This window comes from Myotis davidii, unplaced genomic scaffold, assembly GCF_000327345.1.
Source record: "Myotis davidii unplaced genomic scaffold, ASM32734v1 scaffold4, whole genome shotgun sequence".
NCBI classification, from domain to species: domain Eukaryota; kingdom Metazoa; phylum Chordata; class Mammalia; order Chiroptera; family Vespertilionidae; genus Myotis; species Myotis davidii.
In genome coordinates this window covers 206,978-216,282 of record NW_006294707.1, presented here as the reverse complement: position 1 = coordinate 216,282, position 9,305 = coordinate 206,978, and positions in this window count along the sequence as shown.

Here is a 9,305-nt window from a genome sequence, read left to right as displayed (position 1 = left end):
GGGTGGGGCAGGTGGAGAGGGGGTCCTTGTCTCTCCCACCTTTCGGGAATGCTCACATTTCGACCCTGGAGTCAGGAACGCAGCCTCTTGCAAGAGCAGCACTTGCCAGCTCACACAGACTTTTCCGTCATTTCACAGATGAGGAACCAGAGGCCTGCAGGGGTGAGGCTCCCAGAGAGCCCAGCCGGACAGGTGGAGCCAGTGGGACCCAGACCTGCTGATGGGCTGGAGACTGACTGTCAGAGGGGGGCGGTGGGAGCCAGGGAGGATCTACTGGGGGCCTGAGACACTCGCCCGCAGGCCTGTGCGTGCAGGAAGGTCAGGGCTGGGCCTGGGCCATGGGCGGGGATGACTGCTGGGCTGCTGACGCCTCTTAGTTATGCCTGTTTCTCTGCGAGTCCTTCAGGGCCAAGAAGGTAATTGAATGAGTGAGTGTGAGCCATGTAGGCGCTCATTTCATTTGGCAGAAAATGAAGTTAGTTGCAGCTGGGGGCCGCCGGCCCATTACGGCTGCCCTGGTTCTGCTGAGCTGGGTCCGCGGGGCTGGAGTGGCCGTCCATCCTCAGCCCGCCTGCCCTGTGCCCCACAGCCTTCCGTGTGGTCAGGGCCTGGGAGGTGGGTGGTCAGGGAGTTGTTCCCTGAGGCCCGGGGGCTGCAGCAGTGAGGGCGCTAGGAGGAGCAGAGGGCAAGGGGCGGGGAGCCCTGGTGTGCCGGGCGCGGCCCCCCACACGAACCGCCAGCTGCAGTCCCTGCCGCCTGTGGGCAGTGCTGTTATCCGGCTCCACAGATGAAGAAGTGGGGGCTTGGCTTCTGACTGCCGCCCGAGGAGCCCCGGGGACACTGAGATTCTGGGGGTCCTGGGGGGAAGGGCTGCAGCAGCAGGACATGGTTAGGACCTGGCCACGAGGACCCCACAGGGCCCTGCCAGCTTTCTCCGTCCCCTCTTGCCCGGTTTCACCCTCGCTGGCCACCACTGCCTGCCCCTCCAGGCAGACGGGGCAGGGCCTGGGCCACACAGTCCCTGGGCTCTGGCCTTGGCTCCTCGTGCCCTTTCCAGCCCTTCTGCAGAGGCAGAGCAAAGCAGGCCTGGGACTGAGCAGCCAGGCCACCCTCCCCGCTGGGCAGCCCTGGTGCCCCAGGGCCATGCGGGAAGGCCAGCCCCGCTGACCTGACGGGAGGGAGGGCCCGAGCGGGGTGGGGCTGATCTAGACTGAACTGCAGGGGCGCTCCGCTTCCCTGGCTTCCTACAGGTCATCTGCCGCCCTCCCTGCAGCCCGGGCCTCACTTTTGTGTCACACAGGATGTGAATGCTCCCTGCCGCACTCACTGGGAGCCCCCCCACCCACCCCAGTGAAGAGCGCCTCTTTCCTGAGCACCTACTGTGCGCTACACTAAGTGCTCTGTGCCTGTTGCCCATCCGAGGCTCGCGGTGAGCCCGTGGGGTTCTTGTTCCATCAGCTGTTCATGCCACACAAGTTTGCTGAGCTCCTTTGTGCAGGCACAGATCTGGGCGGTGGGGCCTCAACAGGGAACACAGTCGACAAGAATCTGCACGTTACCTGGGGACAGAGTTAGAACAGGAGAACCAAGCAGAGGGTAGATGGTGAGCGCTGGAGCAAAAGCGGAGTGGGGAAGGCTGGGGTATTGGGAGTTTCCCATTTAAACAAGGAGGTCCCATTTTAAACAGGAGGTTAGGAAAGGCCTCACTGAGAAGGTGTCTTTTGAGCAGAGACTTGAGGTAAGATTGTAGCAGTGGACACGGCTGGGCAGAGGATGCCCTGGAGAGGCAGGGCAGTGCAAAGGCCCTGGGGCAGGAAGGAGGAGGCCAAGCAGAGGGAGGAGGGGAGAGTGGTAGGAAATGTGGTCAGTGGTCAGAAGTGTGTGTGTGTGTGTGTGTGGGGGGGGTGGACAGGGAGAGACACTTTGGCTTCTACTTTGGGTGGATAGAAGCCAATTCTAATCCCAGGAGGAATGTGGTCTGACTTCAGTTTTAACAGGATTGCTTTCGTTACTGAGTGGGGGACTGACTGTTGGGAATGGGACTGGTTAGTAATTGCAGGGCCCAGTGCAAAATGAAATGGTGGGACCCTGTTTTTATCTCTCTCGCTCCCTCTCCCTTCCTCTCTGAAGTCAATAAATACATATTAAAATAAATAAATAAAATGATGAAGAACTTCAGGATGGCGACAGCAGAGCGTTAAACCAGGTGCAGCCCTTCTGAGTGCGGGACCCTGTGCCACTGACCACTCAGCTCGCGCAGCCGCGGAGTCGGCCTGGGGCCAAAGGCGGAAGCAGGGGCAGCGAGCGAGGCTGGAGGTGACCGGGGTGCAGACCGTGGAGGGGTCAGGTATGGCCTCATTCCCATGTTACAGGTGGGGAGGACTTGCAGGGACTGTAAGTAACTAGGCCAAGACTCTACAGCCAGTAAATGGCCAAGCCAGGGTGAGAACCCATCAAAAGCAGGTCCCGGCTCTGCTGGGCACCGTCTTGGTCTCCGGCCGCCGCCCACTGAAGGGGGGCGCTTGCTGGCTGCACTGCCCAGCGCAGGGCCGCTGGTGTTGGAGCTGTGGGATCTGAGCCCCCTGCAGACCTCCACCCTAGCGTCTCTGCACCCCGGGCTCCCTAAGGCACAGCCCTCCTCACACACCTCTCCCCTTGCCCCGATCCCCACCCCCGGCCATGGCGGAACCCCCCAAGGTGGGCAGGTCTGGACTCTCCGCCTCGCACTGGCACCCACAGGAGGGTGCCACTCCCTCACCCCTGGCACCACTCATATTCTGTGCAGCCCCGCTGCGGCCCCTCATCCCTCTGCTCTCCCGCCCGGCATTCTGCCCCTTTCTGAGTTCTAATGCAGGAACCTGTCGGTATACTTGCTCTCCCTTTCCTCCCTGCAGCCTCCACCCACCCAGGCTGTGAGCTGTTGGAGGGGAGAGGACCCTGCCTCCTGGTCTTTCCTTCATCATCAGCCACGCGCCACCTGCCACCTACCAGGCCCTGGGCTGGATCTTATTTATAGACTAGAGGTCCGGTGCATGAAATTGTGCGGGGAGGGGGGGGTGTCCCTCAGTCTAGTCTGCGCCCTCTCTCAATCCGGGACCCCTCGCGTAGGGTCCCTAGCCCTGGCCCGCAATCAGGTCCTATTGGGGCTTTCCTTCCCCCAGCTGCCAGCAGCTGGCCCCACCCCTGCTGCTGCCACTGTTTGCCATCTGTGTGGCGCTGCCCCCCCCTCCCCTACCCCACAGGTCGCCTCCCTCTGCAGTCGACAGGCGCGGGGTGCGATCTCTTGGCTGGCCTGGGCCTCCCTCTGCGGGGTGATCGTGGAGGCCCCGCCCCCTGATTGATCACCCTGCTGGCTGGTAGCCTGGGCCTCCGTCTTTGGGTGCAATCGATCATGGAGCCCCCCCATCGATCGCCCCGCTGAGGGTGTCCTGGGCCTCCCTCTGAAGGGCAATCATGGGCCGATGGCAGGGCCCCCCAACCAATTGCATCGCACCCACCTTGGCTGGCCTGGCACCAGTGCATGTCATTGCATGGTTATCCGGAAGGTCATCTGGATGGTTGTTCTGCTGTTTGATTTGCATATCATGCTTTTATTATCTATAATAATAAAAGCATAATATGCTAATTAGACCGGACATTCTCAGGATTTCCTTCCAGATGACCTTATGGACGAAGCCGGTGCTGTGAGGGAAGCTGGGGTCCTGGGTGCCTGCCAGTGGCCAGAGGGAAGCCCAGGTCCCAGGTGCCAGAGGGAAGCTGGTCCTGGCAGCTGGGAGAAGGAAGGCCCACTCTTGCACAAATTTTGTGCATCAGGCCTCTAGTTATAGATATAAAAGCCTAACATGCAAATTGTCCCCATGCGAGTTTGACTGGGAGACAGATTGCTTGTGATGACAGGCGCTGACCACCAGGGGGCGGTGCATAATGAGGAAGGCCCAGCTGGCAGCTGGCAGCTGGGGACAGGAGGCTCTGGCGGGCAGCCAGAGGCCCCAATTGGCCCTGATCGCTGGCCAGGCCTAGGGACCCTACCCGTGCACGAATTTCATGAACTGGTCCTCTAATGTGATTTATAAAAACGAATCAGAGATGTGCTTTCATTTAATCCACACAGTGGAGTGGCCCTTTGCCCCGGGTCACAGCTGTGTGCCCACAGGACAGAGAGAACAGGCGAGGAGGGGGCTGCAGGAGACACAGCTTTGGGAGATGGAGAGACACACAGTGGTGACCAAGGACGCCCCGCCCCCTCTGCTTTGGGGAGGGCCTGCAGCCAGGGGTTCCAGGAGAGCGGGGAGGTCTGACGCCAGCAAGCACACCTGATGGAGGAGCGGGAGGCCCACAGTCCTGCCCTGCGGCTCCTGGGCTGGCACTGTGCTGTGCCTGCATCTGGGCAGGAGAGGCCGCAGCCTGCAGGGCATGGCTGCTCACAAGCCCAGGCTCCGGCAGACGGAGGGAGGCTGGTGGCCAGGTCCGGAGGGGCACGCACCACTATCCCCCGTGTTCCAGGGACAGGCTCTTGTCCCAGGCCACGCTTAGTGCTGTGCTGTGCCTGCATCTGGGCAGGAGAGGCCGCAGCCTGCAGGGCAAGGCTGGGTCACAAGCCCAGGCTCCCACAGATGGAGGGAGGCCGGTGGCCAGGTCTGGAGGGGCACGCACCACTATCCCCCGTGTCCCAGGGACGGGCTCTTGTCCCAGGCCACGCTTAGCTGTCGGGGAAGGTGAGAGACACAGCCAGCGAGGCAGCCACTCCAGCACGTGGAGGGAGGAGAGTGGCTTTTGGTGGCTGTCAGCTGTCTACCACAAAGGTGTCGAACGATCTAACCCATCCTTTCCCAAGATCCGGCAAGATGGCAGGAGTGGAGCAGAAGCGGACCTTCCCCTCGTTCTCCTCCCGCGGCCTGGCCCTCCACCAGCGGCCTCAGCACCTGTGAGCAGCTGCGGCAGCTGTGCAGCACCCGCCCGCGCTCCGCAGGCGAGGAAGCAGCTGTCCTTGTGCCTGCGCCAGGCTGGGACGCCCTGCCCACGGGGAAGCCAGAGGTGATGAACTAGCACCTGCAGGACGTGACCACCTGGCACCTGTGGGATGCCACTGTCCTGCCGGAGATGGTGGCAGCGTGTTGGGCGTGTCGGCAAGACCTTCAACCAGGAACTCAAGCCTGAGCTGATGGGCCACTACGGGGTGAGTTCTCCATCACCGCTAAGCCAGCCTGGCGTCGGAGCTGCCCGCTCCTCCCGCTTCATCCCTCTCACGTAGCTGCTGAAAGCACAGACTCACCTTAAAAAAGACCAAATCCCCAGGCTTAGTCAGAAAGCTCTCAAAGGCGACCCTCACCGAAATGAGGGCACAGCCCAAGGAGGAGAGCGACAAGGCACGTGGCCAGCAGGGACTCCATCTGGGAGGGTGGCCAGCACCAAAGGTCCTTCAGGCCCGGAGAGCCCTCAGGCCTGGTCAGATCACCAGAGGGGTGGACCGGCTCCGGAGGAGGCGGAAAGTCCGGTCAGAGAGCCTGGGCGGGTGATGACGGCACACAGAAATCTCAGGAAACAGACAAGCACCAAAGGAAGCTTTGTAGGAAATAAATCTAATGCCGAGACACTGTCTGACTCACCTGGAGTAATATTAACATGTCGGAGCAGTAATGTAAACAGGGGTGGTGATTTAATAAAATGTGTAAGTACCGAGGCAGGGTCGGGGAGGGGAAGGGGGTGATGGGTAGTTGAATCTTAATGGGAAGTTAAATTCTAATCTACAATAAGTCAGTCGGTAAAACCTGGAATGGAAAATCACGAATCTGCAGTATATGCACGTTATGCACAAATCAGACTGAGCAGAGAGTGGCCATGGCGGGGAGAGCAGGCCTGGGGGTGGGGCAGCGCCAGCTGCTCTTTATCATAAATTATCTCCATGTGTTACTTTTATAAAAAAGGAAACTTATCTGAAAAGGAGGGAACAATATTTTACTACAATTTAAAAGAAACAGGAAGGAAAGAAAAGGAAAGGAAAGGAAAGGAAAGAAGAGGCCCCAAGTCTGTGGACAGAAGCACCAAGTAGGAGGCCTTGCCCAGCTACGGCCCAGGAAAGAGCTGTGCAGGTGCGCTGTGCACGTGAGCTGTACAAGTGCGCCGTGCAGGTGCGGCGTGCAGGTGCGCTGTGCAGGTGTGCCGTGCAGGTGCGGCGTGCAGGTGGGGTGGGCTGAGGACGCTGGGGGCAGAAGTGAATGTGAGAAGCACATCCTCTATAAGCGGTTTATCTCTCCACCCCCCAGGTGTTCCAGGGCTCCCGCAGCTTCCTGCAGACTCTCCATACATGTTCACTGGAGGTGGCGGCACGGACCCTAAGTCAGAAAGCATTTCCTGGGGATGGGGGGTGGGGGGGTGTGCAGCTCAGGGCAATGCCTGGCGCCTGCTGGGAGGGGCAGTGGTGGCAGCTCCCCGCCTCCCCTCGGGTCACCTGGACCCAGTCTTCTTTTCCTGGGCTCCATGTCATGTGCAGCACCCGGAGGGTGAGTGGTGGATGCATGTTTGTGTGTACTTTCTCACTCATCCACGTGTGCACAGGTTTACACATATGTGGGGGCGTGTGCATGTGTTGCGTGTGTGAATGTTGTCTTTGGGTGGAGGGTGGGCCTGTCTTGCTCAGTCTTGCTCCCTGCACACAGGAATGGCTCCCCCACCCCCGCATTGTCCCTAGAGCTGGCCCTTGGCCAAAGATAAAGCCTGGGCACCCAGCCCCCCAAGTCGGCCTCCTCACATTTTCTCCACCGGACTCTGCATTCTCTCTTTCCTGTGACAGATCTGCTCCTGGAGGCCTGAGGGGCTTGCGTTAGGACAGGATGGGGGGTTAAGCTACAGGAGGGAGTGTAATGGTGGGTGTCCGGCCTCCTCCTGGGAGGGTTTCACTTGTTTGCTCTGGTTCGGTTTTGTCGGGAACCTTCCCTGTGGCCCCGGAGCCCCGAAGCCCGGGCTCCTCCTGGATGCTGCTGGCCGGTGGCTCCCCCAGCAGGTGCCAGAGCATCTCCCGGGGCAGCCAGCTCCGGCCCCTGGGGCCTGTGCCTTTGTCTCCTGGGATGCGGCACCGCTCACTGGCCTCCCCTGTCTGCCCGGAGCCCCTCAGGCCAACCGCGTGCTCAGTGTTGGGGTTCCTCACTTAAAGCCTCGGAGCCCTCCTTTCCTGTCACCCAGCCCAGCTCCCGGGTGTCAGGACCCGGGCCTGGCCCGGCACCGCATGCCTCCGTCTGGGCCAGAACCCGAGGCCGGGGCTCCTCTCTGCCCCGAAGCAAGGCAGCCCGGCCCAGAGACACTCTGTCCCCAGAGCTGGTCGGGAGGTTGGCCGGCTACCTCCCTTCTCCCCTGCTGCGCCGCTGCCCCCTGCTGGCCACCCTCACGCTCCCTGGAGCCCTCCCCTCCCTGCACAGGCACCTCTCCACAGGGCCTTGGTGCTTGCATGCTTCTGAGGACAGGGGGCTCACCACCTCGCAGAGCAGCCTGCTCCAGGCAGAGATGCTTCCGCCTCTTAGAAAAGTTCTTTGAAGTGAGCTGAAGTCTGAATGCTGGTTCCATCCACCTGTTTATTCATAGTCATACCCTCTGGAGCCACACATTTTCTTCTTCACCATCATCCTCACCATCATCTGTCGATGTACCAGGTGCACTGTGTTGTTCAATCCTTTCAACACCTGCGAGGCTGAGACCTGTGTCATCCCATCACACAGACGGGGACCCGAGGCTCAGAGGAAGAGTGTCGCCGCGCGTGCCACACAGGCAGGAAGTCGCAGGCCCCTCATGCCCCCCGCCCCCAGGCTTGGCCCCCTCTCCAGCTTGTTTTTACCTCCCAGCCAGGCCCTGCTGCCCACAGAAACACACACCTTCCCTGGCCCGGTGGGAATTCACTCCTCCTCCAGGAAGCCCTCCGGGCACAGCAAGGGTAGGAGGGAGCATTCCTTCCAACAGGGAGAGGGAAGGAGGGGAGGGGGTGATGGGGCCGTCTGCGATGTGGTGAACCTGTGGTGACACAGTGGAGAGGGTGCCTGCTGCTCCTGTCCCCTCTAGGCCTGGCGGATGCCCCACTTGCCTGGCAGGGCCCCACTTTGAGAGGCGGCCTGGACCTGCTCTCGTGCTGGCTGTCGGCAGGATGCGGGGCCTTTGGCAGGGGTGACATCCCCTTGCAGCCCAGGCCGGCCTGGCCCGTGAATACCAGCTTCCATGGGGCCTCGGCAGTGCTGAGAGGTGAGCTGGGCGAGCAGAGTTGATTGCCTCTCGAAGGACACGGGCAGGACAGGCATGAGGGGCCTCCTGCACCCCAGCCTCCCCGGGAGCACCAGGCCACATGCGGGGTGAGGAGCCGTGGCTGTGTGAGGGGGGACGGACTCTCCCCGGCCCTTTGATGACCGCGGCCACCTCCCAAGACACAGTGCCCTTGGGCATGCCAGGCACATGCCTCAGCCCTGGCTGCCACCACAAGCTCCTTCCATTTCTCCGTCTAACTACTGAGACCCCAGGGAGCGGCTCCAGTCAGGGCTCCCATGGGTGGAATGTTGCCAAGCTCCGGCCGAAAGCTTGCCTAGTGTCGCACCATTTCGGTGCAGGGCAAACCTTCCTACCCACCGGGCTCCTTCATCCTCCCCGTGCGGGATCCATGCTGGGTGCCCAGGCAGTCCCTGCTTACATACCTCCAGTGACGGGAGGCTCATTAGCTCCGAGGCAGCCCGAGACTCAAAACAGCGATGCATTCCTTCCCGCAGAGCCGGGGGTTGTCTCTTGTCTCCCCAGGCCTCCTGCACGAGGCCCGGCCCGGCCCCCAGGGGCCCTCAGAACCAGCATAACCCTTTTCCACTATGTTTGGAGGAAGTTGACCAGCTTCCTGTTGAGCCTTCTCTCTAGCCAAAGCCGAGAGAGGGGGCCAGAGAGAGAGCCCTCGAGGGACTGGGGTGCCTGTCAGAGGGAGCGAGGCTCTCACTCCCACCCTCAGCTCACACACACACACACTCACACACACACACACGCACACTCTCACACACACACACACTCACACACATACACACACACACCCCCTCATGGAGAGAGCTCTTGGCAGAGCTGGCCTGTGTGTCCCCCGCCTCTTTGGGGGGTCTCGGAGGCCCAGGCCCGAGTCTTGCTGGGACGTGTCTAAAGCGAGAGGCTGCCCAGGGTCCTGGCCTTTCCCGGGCGGACCTTGCGGGGGGCTGAGCTTAGTGCCTGAAAGTTCCGGCCTCAGCGCTGACTCCCAGGACCCGCCTCCACCTGGGGCTGCAGGAGCTCCATGCACCAGACAGCCTCCCATGCTCCAGGCA